We start from the raw sequence: 18,762 nt of genomic DNA on the forward strand, positions 1-18,762 counted from the left end.
TCGCCTGGTGCTTCGGCTGCCAAGAAGAGCTCCCTCAAAAAAAGCCTTGGAGAAACTACACTGGCTCCCTATTAAGGAACGTATTGATTTCAAGGCTCTATGCATTGCCCACAGGATAGTCCAGGGGAAGTGCCCGGGCTTCCTGCGCAACTTGCTCCTTCCCTACACTCCTGCTCGACAGTTGCGCTCCCTCGGTGCTGGACTCCTCTTGGTCCCTAGAATTAAGAGGGCTAGGATGGGAGGGAGATCCTTCCGCTCCCTAACTGCCCGTAGATGGAACACCCTCCCCCCCCGACTACGGATGGAACCATCAGAATTGACATTTCGAAGAGAGCTGAAGACACTTCTCTTCCCCAAAGGATAACCCCTCTGCTTCGCTTGGTCTTGTTGAGTGGGTGCTGCTGTAATCCTTGATAGCGCGGGGACACACTGGTAAGTGTAACCAGGCGCTCTACAAATTCAGAAATAAATAAATTATATATGTTTTGGTTTTCATTTACAAATGTGGATTATTTTAGTTTTATTCTTAGTAAGTTGTATATAAAAAAAATGCTATATTTTAAATATTATTATAACAAATGTATGAATAATATTTTATATGTTAACTTTTTTATGAACTGTAATAAATATGTAATGTATTTATAAAAATTGATATTCATATTTATATTTTATTATATTATAATTGACAAATAAACAGTTTCTTAGTAAAAAACAGTAATATGTAATTATTGTTATAAAATAGGTAATTGTGAATACACTTGATTTTGTTTTCTACTGAATATATTTTAGAATTATTTAACGGTTGTAACATTTATTTTAAAATGTTATGTTAAAAAATTGTATGATTTTCTATTTTGTTTGTTGATGTAATTATTTTAATTTAATTAATATTTTGGTATGCTAATAATATGTAAAATGTATTGCACTATATTAATTAATAAATCATATTTAATAAGGTTAATGTTTAATGTATATTTGTACTTATACAAACATATTTCTTAGTGATATATAAACAATATATTTAGTCTTGTGTGTATCCGTTTTCCTGTAATTTTTTAATTGTGTGACATTTACTATTAAATATTACTAGGATTATTTCAAGTACTTTTCTGAATTCTTAAATACCTCTGTCAGTATATATTAAATATTAGTATTTATTTAGTTAATACTGAACACTTTTCAACATATTCTTACAACACTTTTTAAACAATAAGACAGTCATCATACCGCAATATAAAGGCAGATAGGCACATAATATAACAGAACCCAGTTATCATCAGCATAGAAAAATAGTCTTTAACAATGGTGAGCATCCGTCTGTGTCTTCAAATGGCAACATGTAATAGTCCAATATTCTCAAATCGGGTTATCCAACCGTCTGTTCGTGTAGAACATTTTCATGAACTTGGTATGTACCAGGATGTTTAGCATAGCGGATGGTAAATTATGAAAACCTACAGGACTTAACATTGTTAAAACATCCTAACAAAGAAGGGGAAAAACAGTCTCCCCAATTTCCCTCCCACCCCGCATGCTCGGCCTTGTACATCCATCTATGAGATTTGCACAACATTCTCTACCACATGTGCGTGTATGTCGGCGTCAAAGTCTATCTGAATGGAGCTGTATAATTCTGTTCATTCACCTAGCAATGCACACAGGCATGAGAAGCCCATGTGACCCACAGTCGCAGGTCAGACCCCCCTCATGTCTCCAGTGCAGGTCAGTAAGACAAGATGCCTATTACTGCATACTCTTCCAGCATTGCATGCCAGCTGAGTGAAATCGGTGTCTTCCGGAGGCCCCTGAATTCCTCCCACTGCAATTCGGTCTGTTCTGCTCTACCCCATTTCAATATTTCGGTATGCCAGTCCAATAAGGACAGGGCTCTAGTGGCTTTCCAGCGTGTGGTTATGGCTGTCTTGGCCAAAAGGAGCGCTAAGTTCGTGAAACGTGCTTTAGAGTCGCCCTTCTTGTCACGGGGCCCCAGACCCAGTATACAATATTCTAAGGTGTCATTCCGGCGCACCGGGGCCACAGCTGTCAATATCTTGCATACCGTCGCCCAGTAATGTCCCAGTCTAGGGCAAGCCCATACCATGTGTGTCAGTCCCGCGTTGGGTCCGTGGCAGCGCAGGCAGTCATCAGTCGCCCCCTGAAACATAGCGCTCAGCCTACGCGGTGTTAAGTATGCCCTGTGTAGTAACATCTGTGGAAATATGGATTTTTCTGATCAGTTATGTCCCCTATCTTGGACCCCAACGGTTTCATGTATGAATCACAAGTACATGTATGTTCCCTCCAGTTCCAGTTATGAAGACGCAAACACATGTGCGTCCACCATCAACCTGTCCTCTCTCTGATCCGCCATGAATAGGCCGGATATTCCATTCCTAAGTATGAAAGGCCACCGGCTTTATATGGTTCACTTATGCCATTTTACAGTCCAGGCAAGTAGGCCCTGATTCTGTCGTCGAACTCTTCTTGCCTTCTGCCTCTGAAAGCTCCAGTCTGAGCCTGCATCTGTGACCATGAACTTTGTCTCATTCCCTGCGCGGCTCACGAAGCCTGACATCAGCCTGCTGCCTGCCAAAAACTGTATTTCACCTTCGAAATTATCTGCTCCGTTCCCTGCCCAATGCATTCCTGTCTAATAGTTTAAGTAAACATCCTGCCAGCTACCGAGCAAAGGCCCGGCTTCTCTGTCTTTAAGCAAGTAATTCATAGCCCTATTATTATGGAAGATTTCTACCCACGCATCTAGTGTAGACACTCAGACGCTTGTACACGCACTAACAGTCAGTATGGTCAGTATAGAATAAGATTCTACTCTAAGAAGACCTCTCTTTTGGATAACTTAGTTCTTTAAACATAGGATGTTAGATATGATTTGGGATTAGGTTGACTTGACCCTCCAGACTTCTGTCGCCACATGTAGAGCTAAATGTCAAGTCCCCTTCACCCCCTAGTTGCACGTCAATCACACGTCATGCTGCTGCGCGCGCATTTCTGCCAAGTATTTCTGCTGACATTGCGAAATTCTTTCATAGAACCACCCTATTATGACAGCACATCTGATGACGTTCTTTAATCACTCCCAGTTACGCCTATTTTTGCTACGCAGGAATATATTATCCACACTATCAATTGTTACGCCTCTTGTATTTGCTTCACTGTAATGCCTATAGTATAAAAGTAATTGATTGTCAATAACGTATGTACTTCACTTCCTGAACCTTCGTGGTGATGGAACTTGGAGCAACCGATTATAATCGACCATTGGAATAAAGCCCATTCCGAACCTCTAATACCACGGATTCTGCCTCTTATTTACTGAGCTATTTTATTATGTTTCCGTATCAAATTAAGTCCCGGTAATTAAATTATTTACCACATGAATGGCGCCCGAACAGGGACACTTTCTCATCTCACGCGCCGGCGGTGCGTTGCAGGCCCGGTCTCCTGCCACAGCTGGACGGACAATAACGCGTACCAGCAGGATTTCCTGTATCTCCCTCCGGTCAAGCGGGGGCGACTGAGGCTGCGATCAACACCCAGACGAGGCGGTGAGAAGTGCGAAGTATCCCGACCAGAGCCTAGCTGAGAGAGCAAGATCCGAGGTATAAAGAGGCCCACCAGTTCCCGAAGTCCCGAAGTCGAGTCCAGTTTTCCGAAGTCCCGAGTCGAGTCCAGTTTCCGAAGTGTTCGAGTCGAGTCCAGTCCGGTTCAAGTTCAGTTCAGTTTCCGAGGCCTTCCGTTTCCGAGCTACCCGGTGAGTACCATTACTGGGGAGGCGTTCTGACGTGCACATAGGTTGTGCCGGTCAAGACGGGTTTGGGTACACAAATCCGGTCTGCACTGTTTCAGCAGTGTATCTGTACTGTTTAGCAGTATATCTAGTATATCAAGTATATAAATTCAGAATATTTCAGTTAAAGTCGAGTATTATGTTTAGTGATTAAGTTTTCCTTAGACCGTCATCATTATTGTTGCTCAGTTAAATGTTAAATGTTAAATGTTTTAAATACGTTCTGCATATTGTGGTATGAATGACTGTTCATTATTGTGTTTACTGTATTAAGTTTGTTTAAAATCAAGTATCAGATCAGTTTTCAATATGCCGCTCTTTTCGAAATTAAGACAGATCACAACAAGAAAAGGGGTACTCGAAGAAGCCGTTCCTATTCCTCCTAGGGACACTCCAGGGTACTTCATGTATCATAAACATGGCTTAGACGCTATATTATTCCTTGATTTATGGGTAGACTACACCAAGGAATTACCAGAAAGTCAGAGGTGGCCCGTAGCTGGGACCTGGGATGCAGAGTGCATCATGAAAGTAGAGGAAGAGTTATGGAAAAGGAAAGTCAGACAGTCACAGAAAGACGCCATTGAGTTATGGCGTAAAGAATCTCATAGACGTACAGAAAAAGCACTCCGACAGGAAGAGAAAAATAGAGAGAATTCAAATAAAGTCCGAGAAAATATATTAATTGAAGAAGGTACACGAGTAAAATCAGAACAAATAGACAGACAAAGAAACGCCCTTATGAATGGGATGTATCCCCTTCTGGCCGAAGGATTACCTAAGGCTACTCCGGAGATACCGAAAGACTTGCCACCCCCATTATTTCCAATAAAGGTACATCCTAAGGGGCATCCTAGAACCGCAGAAGATGTTTTTCTTTCCTCATATTTAGATGACGCAGCTCCCGAGTATGCTAATCCCGCCCCACATAGACCGCCTGCCAGGGAGGTTCAACGCCAAGATCCAGTATCTGTATCTCTACAGCAACAAATCCTGACACAAGTCCCGGCAAGCACATCTGTTTCTACATCTGCTCCCACAGCTACTTCTATAGCTGTGTCCACACCTATAGTTGCTGTATCGCGTTCAACGAATCCTTTCACACCCGATACCCTAGACGAAGCTACGGGAGGTGCTACCAATATTTTTTCTACGCCACCCAGAATAAATAAACTTACCTTTCAAGAGTCAGCACATTCACGTACCCCCAAACTCATAAATGCCCGTACGCTTAAGGAACTTCTTATAGATTGTAGATATGACCCTGTGCCCGGCAAAGAGGACGAAATGATCATGGCATCATTAAGTATCAGACGAGCCGCAGTGTATTTAGGGAAGTTACCAGGAATGACTACACATCTAGATAATATATATCATTTTGTCCAAACAGGACGAGATCCTGAATGTATTAACAGAGCTATGGAATACCAGAAAGTGGAGATACAGGGGGAACTGTTACGTTTCCTCATAAATTGTATGATCAGAAATCATGACCGACCGGGGGTAGACCCGGAAGCAATGCAAATTCTTACCAGATGGAGCCAGAATATATCAGAAGGGAGACATGATAAGCAAAATTGTATAATAGCCATGTGCCGGAAGATCCGTAAAGAAATAGAACGCCTACACAAAGAAAGATTAGCGGTAGACCAGTTCGAACAAAGCGAGGAGGAAGGATCAGGACTGCCCACAGGACAGTCGGACACCATAGCCTATGTAGGTAGAGGAAGATCTTGTAATAGTACTAGATGTCTTATTGACCCGATACGTCCGATATGTCCAGATAATAACAGGAATTTCCAAACACCTATAATAAATATAAGGTCCCCCGAACATTCGTTCCAAACCGCTGACAAATTACTCCGAGAACGAAGGGGTTACCATTTTCTCGATTCTATGGATGAACAAGAATTAGCCAGGTCAGCCGTTCAATGGGTAGACAGTCCCGGAATGTATGGTGATGATACAGTAGCACTCACATTTTTGAATCTCCCCCCAGATGAACAGCGTTTAGCTGGGATTTATATGATTCAACAACTCCTTATACTATATCAGAGTCAGCATTCAGATCCCGGTCCCTTACCTGAGATACTGACTGAATTACTCAAGAATAGATGGAGAGGTTCAGGTACTAAGTTAATTAAAGAAATACTAGAATCAAGAAAGCAGTACATTCTTTTTGTATGCCCAGAACATGTCTCACTGCCCATCAAGGAAAGAACCACGTATTACATGGACAGACAGAATCCCTTACGAGAGGTACACCCAATAAAAGGCGAGGACAATGAGTTTAAACGCGTATTTGTATATACGCCCATATCGAAAATAGAATTGTTACAAATGAAGAAAGTGGTACCTAGTCATGACAAAGACCCAGCAGGTTTCCACCGAGAAATTAAAGACATGTTACTCATGGGAGAGTATACCTATCCCGACATTATGACAATATTAAAGGTATTAATGCCTGCTGGCATTTATGAAAAACTCAGGGAAAAAGAGTGGGAGGTAGGCGACCAAAAGATAGAATGGTCAGCATTAGAAGCAGAAGAAAAGACCCGAACTGCAGGAGCAGGGCTTGGGGATAAAACTAAAGCACTACCAGGTTTACTAGTACAGGTACTGCCACGCTTATTAACTACGAAAAAGGAAGATTGGGGTACAATTTCAGCCTGTAAACAGAAGCAAGATGAAGATACTAGTGATTTCTATGCCCGATTTGAAAAATGTTTTGGTATAAATAGTGGCATAAAAGCAAGTAGCGAATCATACCCACATCTGTTTGTGACAAAATTAGTAGAAAATTCCTTGCCTCAAGTGAAGAATAGAGTATTAAAATTCGAGAGTACCTGGCAAGGTAACACTCCATCACAAATGTTACAAATGTTACAGTACCACCACAATAGAATTAGAGAGGAACAAGAACATGAACAAAGACGCATGAAAGACACGAAAATGAAAATGCTAGTCTCCCAGACAGTTCCAGCTGAAGGACATAAAAAGGGTATGACACATTCCGGTGATTCAACAGGACCTGTAAAGGGGACATGCAATTATTGTAAAAAGCCAGGTCATTACGTACACGATTGTCCAGTTTTGAAACATAATATCGCCATAGGTAATACAAAAGAAAGACCACGGCCACCTAGACAGGATCAGAATGAACAAGGAGCCCCGCAGCATGCACAGTCCATGCCAGCTCCACCACAGTCTATACAGTTTGTGCCAGCTGCACCAGCGCTGCCTGTTGCTGCCACACAAACCACGACACGACAACTGTACCAGACCGCACAGTATGACTATCCTGATTATCAGCGATACGCATGAACCAGCCTAGAGAGGGAAGTTGACTTACCCCTTATCGAGGTCCCTGTAGACCAAGAAGGACCTTATGTACACAGTGAATTATTAGGGCAAGATAGAAAATTTTTACTTGATACAGGGGCAAGTCGAACAACCATAAAACGTAGTGAAGTTCCAGGGGCACCCCTCTCAGGCTCACAAAATATTTCCCTTGGTTTTTCAGGAAAACCTATTGTTAATGAAGTATCACAGCCTCTTCCACTTACAATAGGACCTTTGACCCGAACTACAGATTTATTGCTTACTAAATCATGTCCAGAAAACTTGTTAGGTATAAAAACACTGAAAGCTCTAGGAGCTATAATATGTTGTTCTCCGGAAGGAGTAAGATTGTTTTTACGTGATTTTAAAGGTCACTATGTGTCTAGAGACATGGATCCCCGATTGCAGACTTTACCTACACATCTATGGGCACAAGGCCCTACTGATGTTGGTTGCATGAATATTACACCATACCGAGTTACACTAAAGGCAGGAGTGGTACTACCACGAATGCGACAATACAAGTTACCACCAGATGCTGTAGTGGCTTTACTGCAAATCATTGACGAGCTCATTGCCCAAGGAGTGGTTGTGGAAACAGACTCCAATGTATGTAATTCACCGATAATTCCGATTCTTAAACGAACAGATCCGAAGGCCCCGCCAGTATATCGACTGGTTATTGATCTGCGCGAATTAAACAAATGCATTGTGCCACAATTCCCTGTGGTCCCAGATATCTCGTCCTTACTGACAGCTATTGATTCCGAAGCAACATTCTTTACTGTAATTGATCTCAAGAATGCCTTTTTCAGCGTCCCAATAGATCCAGAAAGCCAATACTTGTTCGGATTCAGTTTAAATGGACGCAGCTTTAAATTCTCACGCGCACCTCAAGGATTTACAGAAAGCCCCAGCATCTATAGCCAAGCACTGAAACGAGAACTCGACAGTATCCACATGCCAGTTAACACTGCCTTGCTTCAATATGTCGATGATCTGCTGATCACCGCGAGAAGCGAACCCGAATGTGAGAAAGCATCACTGACAGTTTTACAATTTCTGGCCGAAAAGGGGCACAAGGTGTCCCCTTCTAAGCTGCAATTCTGTGTCCAGCGAGTTGTTTATCTTGGACACTCGCTGTCCAAGGAGGGAAGGCAGCTTACACCCGACCGCATTCAGTTAATAGCTAACATGCCAATACCCAGGACACAAAAGGAGGTGCGGGCTTTCATAGGCCTCACTTCATATTGTAGGCAGTGGATCCCTCAGTATGCATTTCTAGCTAAACCACTCATTCAATTGACAACACAGGAGGCAGCCACATCGACTGTTCTCCCTTGGACTCAGGAACATACACAAGCTTTTGAAAGCCTAAAGAAAGCTTTATGTCAAGCACCTGTCTTAGCAACGCCATGTTACAGTAAACAGTTTACACTTTTTGTTACAGAACGCGAAGGTACTGCCTTGTCAGTACTCACACAGGAACAAGCAGGAGCACACAAACCATGTGCTTATTTTTCTAGTACATTAGATCCCGTAGCTCAGGCTTTGCCCGCATGCCTAAAATCAGTGGCAGCAACCGCTTTGGCAATCAGACAAAGCGATGCTATAGTGTTAGGACATCTATTGACAGTTCAAGTACCACATGCAGTAGAGGTTCTTGTGAATAGAACGCAAACACAACACTTGACTATAGCGCGACTTACAGGGTACGAATTAACATTGTTTCAGCCACACATAGAAATCAGACGTTGTAACACATTGAATCCTGCCACACTGTTACCTGTAATCGGAACAGACCCACTAGCCCATGACTGTACTGAAGTTATTACAATCACGACGAAACCCAGACAAGACTTAACCGATGTTCCATTGTCAGACCCAGACCTGACGTTGTATGTAGATGGTTCATGTATGAGAACAAGTACAGGAGAGTTAGTGGCCGCTTACGCATTCACAACAGATACTGAAATCATTGAAACAAATTGCATAAATACCTTGTCAGCTCAAGCCGCAGAGCTCATCGCTCTGACACAAGCCTGTATTCAAGCCACAAATAAAAAAGTCAACATATACACTGATTCACGTTATGCATTCGGAGTTGTACATGACTTCGGCGTGCTGTGGCGAGAGAGAGGTTATTTAACTTCCCACGGTGCCCACATTCAGCACGGACCCCTCATTCATGCCTTATTAGATGCAATACATCTACCAACTGCCATATCAATCATGAAATGTAAAGCTCATACGAAAGTTACTGATATCATTTCTCAAGGCAATGATCTAGCTGACAGAACAGCTAAACAAACTGCTCAAATGCAAACATCCGACATGACAAAGACAATAGTCCTGACGCCAACACATTGTATGACGATTAAAGATCCTACTCTTGATGTAATTGATATACAGACACATGCTACACCAGACGAAATAAAGAAATGGACTGAATTAGGAGGGATCCAAACGGAACAAGGATGGATGATGAAGGAAAAGTCTGTGTGGTTCCTTCCTGATTCAATGGTCCAGGTTATAATTAACACTGTACATAGTCCAGCGCATCTAGGAGAAAAAGCTATGCTAGACAGCATTCAACACATTTGGTTTAATAAACATTTACGAGCAGCAGCTAAACAAAAAGTTCGTACCTGTATGATCTGTTGTCAGTTCAACCCAGGAAAAAGCGTTCCCGTAGAACAGGGTGGATTTCAGCCTCCTGATCACCCTTTCGAAGTCCTCCAGATGGATTATATCCAGATGGAACGATGTCGAGGATTCAAATATGTTCTCGTAGTTGTCTGTGCTCTTTCCCGTTGGACGGAGGCATACCCGGTTTCAGATTACACTGCCCCGACTACTGCCAAACAGTTGGTTCGAGAATTCTTCCCACGATACGGTTTACCACGTGTTGTCTACTCAGATAACGGCCAGCCGTTCTCATCCGAATTAATGAAACACGTTTCACTTTTGTTAGGCTATCAGTGGAAATTCCACTGTGTCCGACACCCCAAGGCAGCAGGTCTCGTAGAAAGACATAATCAGACTCTGAAAATAAGATTGTCCAAAATATGTAGAGAGAAAGGTGTCGACTGGGTAGTAGCATTACCAGTTGCACTCTTTTACACAAGAATGGTAGCACACTCTCGAACAGGGCTATCCCCGTACGAGGTGATCTTCGGTAGACCACCAAATATGTGGGGGACGCCTATACCACGCAAAATAACTGATATTGACTGTAATATGCTGACAGATTACTTGGCTTCCTTGATGTCTGCACTACAATCTTGTCGTTCACAGGTAGCTGCAGCTTTTCCTGACAACACTGAGGTGAAACCCCATGACGTAGTTCCGGGAGACCTGGTCTTTGTGAGGAACTTTGATCGAAAGACTCAACAGGAACCTAGGTGGAAGTCGCCGCAGCTGGTCTTGCTCACCACAAGGACAGCCGTAAAGATCGAGGGCAGGAAAGGTTGGATTCATTCAAGTCATATCAAGAAATTTCATGGACTACCAGCGGATGTGAATACCACGCCTCGTGTGTCTTCACCAATTGACTCAAAACTTCCTTCTATTGAAAAGAGTAATTCCGAACATTATAAACTAAAGCTCAGGTCCAATCAGTCAAGCAATTTGATTGTTTAAGTCCTCTCCAAGGTGAAGCGGTTGAATTGTCTCTGACATGTATCCCTTGGACCTGAATAGAGATAACACCGGAAAAATGTTGAAACGACAGGCGTACTGTAAATCACTGCGTAGTCATTGCATAGTGACGTTATTAATTTTGTTTTTCTTAAATCTTTTAATAATTACTGCAAGTATATTGTTGCACATATATTATCCTATTTCTAGACATGTTTACAATGTTACTGCTGAACATTCTTTTAGTGAATTACCTCCGCTTGAGTTGTCTTATAGATTTGCGCTGCGCAATAACACGTTTATCAGTATGTTACATCATTCCCATCAGGTTAGCAATACTACAAATTGTTGGATATGTGGCCGACTCCCTCCCTATCAGAATTATAAAGGAATTCTACCTCTCTTTCCATACCCGTTCACACACAACGGCTCCTGTGGAGCATGGTTTAGTTTAATTAATTCTCTAGATTCGAATTCTGCAGTTTATCAAGATAACTGGGTATGGGGAAATTTGAACTTAGTTTTGCTTAAAGTCTGCTATCCTAACAAGGAGGGACTTCCCCAGAGAACAGGAACTGATCTAGAAAATGAAGTGTATGGATTAGGTAATTTTACGCTTAATCTTATGATCCTAAATGTCGAATCCGAAGCTACTCCAATTTTGCCCGCTATGTCAATATTTCCAGTAAAAGGTGAATTATGTGTAAGAAAGAATGGTTCCATATATATGGGCCATAGTAGATGCACCACTGTAGTAGAATTTAGTGATCAAGGCAAGTCTACATTTAGAGCTTCCCGCCATTCCTATTTCATATGTGGTCAGACGGCATATGTACGTTTGCCTCTAGATTGGGATGGTACTTGCTACATTGGATTCCTTTTGCCACCTGTTTTCCTAGCTCCTCCTGATTATCACAGAAATACTCATTTAGTATATAATAGAGTAAGGAGAGATCTCCCAATAGTCGATTACACTGAAACAGCATGGGAAAAATACACAGATTTCAATAAAGGTCTCTTTCCCTATATAGGTACCGTTACTAATAGTAAGCTGATACGTAGATTAACTAGAACCCTTGAAGCAGTAGTGAACGAAACTATTTCCGCCTTAGGCAATTTAACAGAAGAGCAGTCTGCTATGCGGATTGTTGTGCTTCAAAATCGTCTTGTCCTTGACGTCATCCTGGCCGATAGGGGCGGAGCTTGTAGGGTCATCGGATCAAGCTGTTGCATTTTCATACCAGAAAATTCGCCATCTGTATATAAAGCCATAACTCGCCTTCATAAGATTGTAAGCCAGATACACCAGAACCCAGGCACCTGGACTTGGTCCGGTTGGTTTTGGAGTGTATTATCTACCTTTGGATGGAAGGTCCTATCTTTCCTAGGTATTGGCCTTCTCATACTATTCAGTTGCTGTCTATGTCTACAATGTGGACCAGCGATCTGTGGTCTGTGTGCCACATCGTGTATTCCACCACCAGGATTTCGTTCATCACGGAAGAAGAAAGAAGAACAAATGATGCTATATGAACAGATCAATGGATTGATGAAGATTGATATCTCTTAACGGGCAAGTAGGGGACAAGGAGGGAATGTGGAAATATGGATTTTTCTGATCAGTTATGTCCCCTATCTTGGACCCCAACGGTTTCATGTATGAATCACAAGTACATGTATGTTCCCTCCAGTTCCAGTTATGAAGACGCAAACACATGTGCGTCCACCATCAACCTGTCCTCTCTCTGATCCGCCATGAATAGGCCGGATATTCCATTCCTAAGTATGAAAGGCCACCGGCTTTATATGGTTCACTTATGCCATTTTACAGTCCAGGCAAGTAGGCCCTGATTCTGTCGTCGAACTCTTCTTGCCTTCTGCCTCTGAAAGCTCCAGTCTGAGCCTGCATCTGTGACCATGAACTTTGTCTCATTCCCTGCGCGGCTCACGAAGCCTGACATCAGCCTGCTGCCTGCCAAAAACTGTATTTCACCTTCGAAATTATCTGCTCCGTTCCCTGCCCAATGCATTCCTGTCTAATAGTTTAAGTAAACATCCTGCCAGCTACCGAGCAAAGGCCCGGCTTCTCTGTCTTTAAGCAAGTAATTCATAGCCCTATTATTATGGAAGATTTCTACCCACGCATCTAGTGTAGACACTTAGACGCTTGTACACGCACTAACAGTCAGTATGGTCAGTATAGAATAAGATTCTACTCTAAGAAGACCTCTCTTTTGGATAACTTAGTTCTTTAAACATAGGATGTTAGATATGATTTGGGATTAGGTTGACTTGACCCTCCAGACTTCTGTCGCCACATGTAGAGCTAAATGTCAAGTCCCCTTCACCCCCTAGTTGCACGTCAATCACACGTCATGCTGCTGCGCGCGCATTTCTGCCAAGTATTTCTGCTGACATTGCGAAATTCTTTCATAGAACCACCCTATTATGACAGCACATCTGATGACGTTCTTTAATCACTCCCAGTTACGCCTATTTTTGCTACGCAGGAATATATTATCCACACTATCAATTGTTACGCCTCTTGTATTTGCTTCACTGTAATGCCTATAGTATAAAAGTAATTGATTGTCAATAACGTATGTACTTCACTTCCTGAACCTTCGTGGTGATGGAACTTGGAGCAACCGATTATAATCGACCATTGGAATAAAGCCCATTCCGAACCTCTAATACCACGGATTCTGCCTCTTATTTACTGAGCTATTTTATTATGTTTCCGTATCAAATTAAGTCCCGGTAATTAAATTATTTACCACACATCAACTGTATAAATTTGAACTTGGGATTGCGGGAGACCTTCTTGGGGATCCCCAGTATAGTGTCCTATTCCTTAACCGTAAATGTACGACCCACATCCCATTCCCATTTGTGGCGCAGCGGCTGTAATGAGATCGCTCTTTCAACTCGGATCCCATGAGTTATCCATTTAGTCAGTCAAGCCCCGTTACCCATTAGATACTGCATGGTAAGCAGTGCGTTTGTAGGTGGTTCAGTGTCTTCGGGTGACCACGTGTTGCGTATGTATGTGGAAATGTGTGCGTGTAATAATAACGTGTCTGGGGCGTCATGGGCACGTACAAACGTTTCGTGCGGCATCAATACACCCTCCATGAAGAAATCCCCTAGTGTAGTGATGCCCGCTTCAGACCACATCTTTGGGACACGGTTAGAGGTACCCAGCAGCGGAATGGCGGGGGTGTACGGTGCCCTCTGTCCAGCATATCTTACTGCACTCCGTCAGTAAGTGACAGCCAATTTCAATAAGTGGGGCATCGGGGCGCCTGTAGTAGTAAGAGTCTGTGTATGATCCCCTTGTCCCTATCTCGCGCTGACATATCTAGCTCATGTAGGTTGAGACCTGCAAGCCAATATGCAAGCCATTGCAATTGGCTGGCGTAGCAATACGCCCATAGATCCGGTACCCCCATGCGGCCCAGTCTCGCAGGAAGTTGCAGTTTCGCCAAGCTAATACGTCTACGTCCTGTGCCCCAGATGAGTTCCGTCACCAGGGAGCTCAAAACTTTAAAGGACCTCTTGGGGACAAGCAGTGGCAGATTCGTGAAAAGGTAAAGGAGCAGTGGCAATAGTACCATTTTTGTGATAGCTACTCTGCCCGCCACCGACAGGGGCAATGAGACCCAGAATTGAATCTGGGATTTGAGAGCGACAATCGCACGCCCCAGGTTGCCATCCAGGAGGTCCGAGGTAGTGCGATAGATTTGTATTCCGAGATATTTAAACGTGTCGGGTGCTATATGTAAGGTCCAGGGACCGAACCGAAAAATCCTGTCCCCCCCAGCGCTGTCAAAGAAATACGCACATGACTTAGTAGCATTAATGGCCAGGCCAGAGAGACTCTGGAAGGATTAAAAAATGGAGGGCATAGGATGAGGGTCAACCCTCATATCATTGATATAAAGGATAAGATCATCCACATATGTCAAGACAGTGTGGGATGTACGACCACACGTTATACCCTGAAGCCTGCAAAAGTACGAAGTCTGTGTAGAAGTGGCTCCAAAGCTAAGATAAACAACAACGGCGACAGGGGGCAACCCTGTCTTGTCCCCCGGGCCACCACGTATTGTCCTGAGTCGTGCCGTCCCGTTTGTGCCCGCGCCGTGGGATTTGTGTACAGGACAGGAGGCATACCCATGCTATGTATTCATTAGGAATGCCAAAGCGTGCAAGGGCATAGAACATATAATCCCATCGTAGGGAGTCAAACGCTTGCCTCAGGTCGAGTGATATGCAGCCTTCTGCGGTTCCCGTACCATGTGTACCTAACATAACTTGGTGTAACCGTCGGTTGTTGAGTGCTGTGCTCCGACCAGGGACAAACCCACATTGATCGGTGTGTATCAGCACGGGTATAAACTGATTAAGGCGGGTGGCCAATAACTTACTCAGAATTTTATAGTCTGTGTTGAGGAGTGATAATGGTCTATAGCTTGAAATAAGCAAAGCATCCCTCCCGGGCTTCAAAAGAGAAGCTACCCATGCCTGTAATGTAGTCTCGGGGAGCCCATTTCCTTCTAAAGAGTCGTGGTAGAGAGATTGTAAGTGAGGGGTCAGCAAGTCAGCATACATTGCGTAAAATTCGGCCGGAAGACCATCAGGCCCGGGAGTCTTGTTACGTGGCAATGCTTTAAGTGCCTGCCGTATTTCCACGTTTGTTATGGGATGTAGTAGGTCGTCTCATTGATGTTGTATAAGCTGGGGGACGCAAATGCCATCAAAGAACGGTTCAAAGTCAGTGTCAATAAGGCTGGGCAATGGACCGTACAGGAGTTCATAATAATCCTTAAACGCGGTATTGATGTCAAGCTGTGTGTTCACTACCACACCGATGTAGTTTCGGATTTCTAGTATGGGCGTGGGCAAAGGGGCGTTCTGGACCAGCCGCGCCAGCAGTGGCCCGGATCTGTCAGCTTGTGTGTGCTGTTTTTGTGTGTATAATCTGTGATCCACCACACGCAGCTCTTCAAGCAGCTCCGCACATTGAATGTTAGCCTCCCGCAATTGTGTCAATTGGTCGTTAGTCCCTGCAGCTTCCCCCTCCTGTGCGGCCACTCTACCCTCTGTTTCCGTGAGCCGCTCTATAAGAGCGTGTCTCACTCCGGACTTAGTGCTAATCGCCACCCCTCTGATGACCGTCTTAAAGGCATCCCATTCTATTCAGCGAGAGCTAGCAGTCCCTGCGTTTTCAGAAAAGTAATTAGCTATCGCCTCTGAGAGGGTAGTGCGAAAGACCTGGCCTTCCAGCATCTCAGGTTGTAGTTTCCAAGTCGGTATCGGAGTCGGGACCCTACCCCACTGCATAGTTAATTCCACAGGATTATGATCTGACAGGGTTTTCCCCATATGGAGCACCGAAATAGTGGACTCCAACAGAACTCCGGAGCAAAGGAATCGATCTATCTGAGTGTGCAGTCTGTGTGGTGGTGAATAAAAAGAGTATTTCCTGAGTCCAGCATGTTTTGCTCGCAAAGCGTCTTTTAGTTCCCATCCTTCCGCCCAGCACCTGAGCGCCTCCGCTTGTTTTTTGCTTTCAGTAGCGTGTAGTGGGGGGTGAGACCTGTCCAAATTAATATCTAACACAGCATTGAAGTCGCCCCCAATCACCCAGGGATATGCCGCCCATTGTGTCAAGGCTGTACCGTCAGGTATTTGTCCTGTTAAACATTCAGTGCATATATACAGCCCATGACCACATGCGTCCCATCTAGTAAGCCATGTAGCAACACATATCGCAAATTGACATCTATTTTCTGCTCCAAGAGCTTGAAAGGGGCAGTATTCCGCAGCCACACCGCTGCACCCCTGGAGAAAGCTGAATATGTTGTAGCGAACAACTGACCCCTCCATTTTACTCTGCAATTTGGCTGCCTCCCCATTATTGAGATGGGTTTCCTGTAAATAGGCTATGGCCACCTTCCTTCTGTTAAGTTGTGCCAGAACCCGAAGTCTTTTATGAACTGAGCCTAGCTCCCTCACATTCCATGTGCAATAGGTGTATGTGTTATGTAAAGCCATTGTGGTGTCGAAAGTGAAAGTGCAATGTGGTCTGTGGAAATCGAAACCCTGTGATGATGAACTGCTGAAAAGCCAAGCACGTCGCTACCCAGACACTCCCCAATACTAGGTTCCCCCATAAAACTTCAGAGGACCAAACAATGAACACAAGTCCAACATGGACTGCAAACAAGAGGTGTGGCATCGCATTTGCCAGGGGGGTGGCGGCCAAAACCGCATCAGTACGTGAAAACAGCATGATGTGCATCCAGGTATGATCTGACACCACTGACACATTTCCCTGTAAAGCAGCTGTGTTCCGGACCCACTAAACAGGCCTCAATAGCAATATATACAGTACATGTGCAACATATACATTACCACTCCCGGATATCTCAAGGCGGAACATCATATGTCCCTGGCGGGCTGGGCAGTAATTGAAGGAAACGGTGTCATGCTAGCGTCAGATTCAGAGCGCACCGTGTCAGCATCAGACGAGTGTTCCGGGGATATCATCACTTGGGCGTCATGAACCGCCAGGGCGGCCGCCGTAAGGAGTGCGTCTCTCGGGCTGGTCGAGATCTGCTACGAGGTGGGGCCAGAGTCCACAGCACTCATAGCACTGCCGTGGCCCGATCGGGGTCGTCCAGTCGTTCGTATCGGGGAGGCACGACGTAGTTGATCCGATGGCAATGAAGTCTGGGAGTTCTCTGGTGTAAAAGTTATCTCTAGCCAGTCCGCCACTTCATCAGGATTTTCAAAAAAGTACGATTTCTGGCCGTGTACAACCTTCAGTCTAGCCGGATAGAGCAGTGCATATTTCAAATTGCAGTCTTGCAGAGTTTTCTTCACCACTAGGAATGTGGCCCTAGCTTTCTGGACTGCAGGGGTAAAATCCGGGTAAAGGGATACTGTCTTGTTCTCAAAGTGCACAGGGGCTCCCTCTCTGGCAGCCCGCAGAATGGTGTTGCGGTCCTTGTATTGTAGCATGCGTGCTATCATCGGGCGAGGTGGTGCGCCTGGTCGAGGAGGTCTGGAAGGTACCCGGTGTGCCCTTTCCACACTGTACAGAGAGGTGAGGCCCTCCGTCGCCACGTAGTTTCTCAGCCAGTCCTCCACAAACTGTGTGGGGTTGGATCCCTCGCTGCGTTCCAGTAGACCAAGTATGCAGACATTGTTGCGGCGGGATCTCCCTTCCGCGTCGTCCACCCTGTCCTGCAAGCCCTTAAGTTGTCGCTGAAACTGGTCAAGACGTGTGGAGTGCATAGTCTGTTGAGGTATAAGGTCATCCAACGCTAGCTTCTTCAACTTGACCTTATCGGTTAGCTTTTTGTGGTCTGCCTGTAGTAGGTTGAGACTGGTGGACATCGAGTCTATGCGGCTCTCCAACGCCGTGCGTGAATCGCAGATCTCCTTCAGGATCAAGTCCAACTTGGCCTCATGGGGGTCTTGACCAGTAGGAGGTGTCACTTCATTGTCAGAGGCGTTAGAGGGATGACTACCAAACGTGAGCCGCGGTGTATCATCTGCGGTAGCGTCTGTCTGCTTGTTTCTGGTGCGATCCATCGTGTCACGGCGGCCCTCCTCCCGTCTCCGTCCTAGGATGGTTTCCTGTGGTGGTCTCGGGGGCTCCACACCGCACCGACTACACACTCAATGGGACACAGGTCTATGGTGCGCCCATGTACTCGTTGCGGCGAAGGGATCATAGGCCGTGCATACAACTTCATTCAGTTCACACTGCAAAGTCCCTGCATATTTTATCCAGGATAGCAGGCGTCGCAACCCCAGTGCGCAACAGGATGGTCGCAGCGGTGCAAGATACGCGTTGTCAGCAGTGCAGGCGCGGATCCTCCCTATAGTCAGATCAAACCGCATGCGAAGAGCGCCACAACCTCCAAGTGTTGTGTGTATGGGACCGGGTTGGCTGGGGT

Source organism: Triturus cristatus, chromosome 1_2 (assembly GCF_964204655.1).
Source record: "Triturus cristatus chromosome 1_2, aTriCri1.1, whole genome shotgun sequence".
Classification (NCBI taxonomy): Eukaryota; Metazoa; Chordata; class Amphibia; order Caudata; family Salamandridae; genus Triturus; species Triturus cristatus.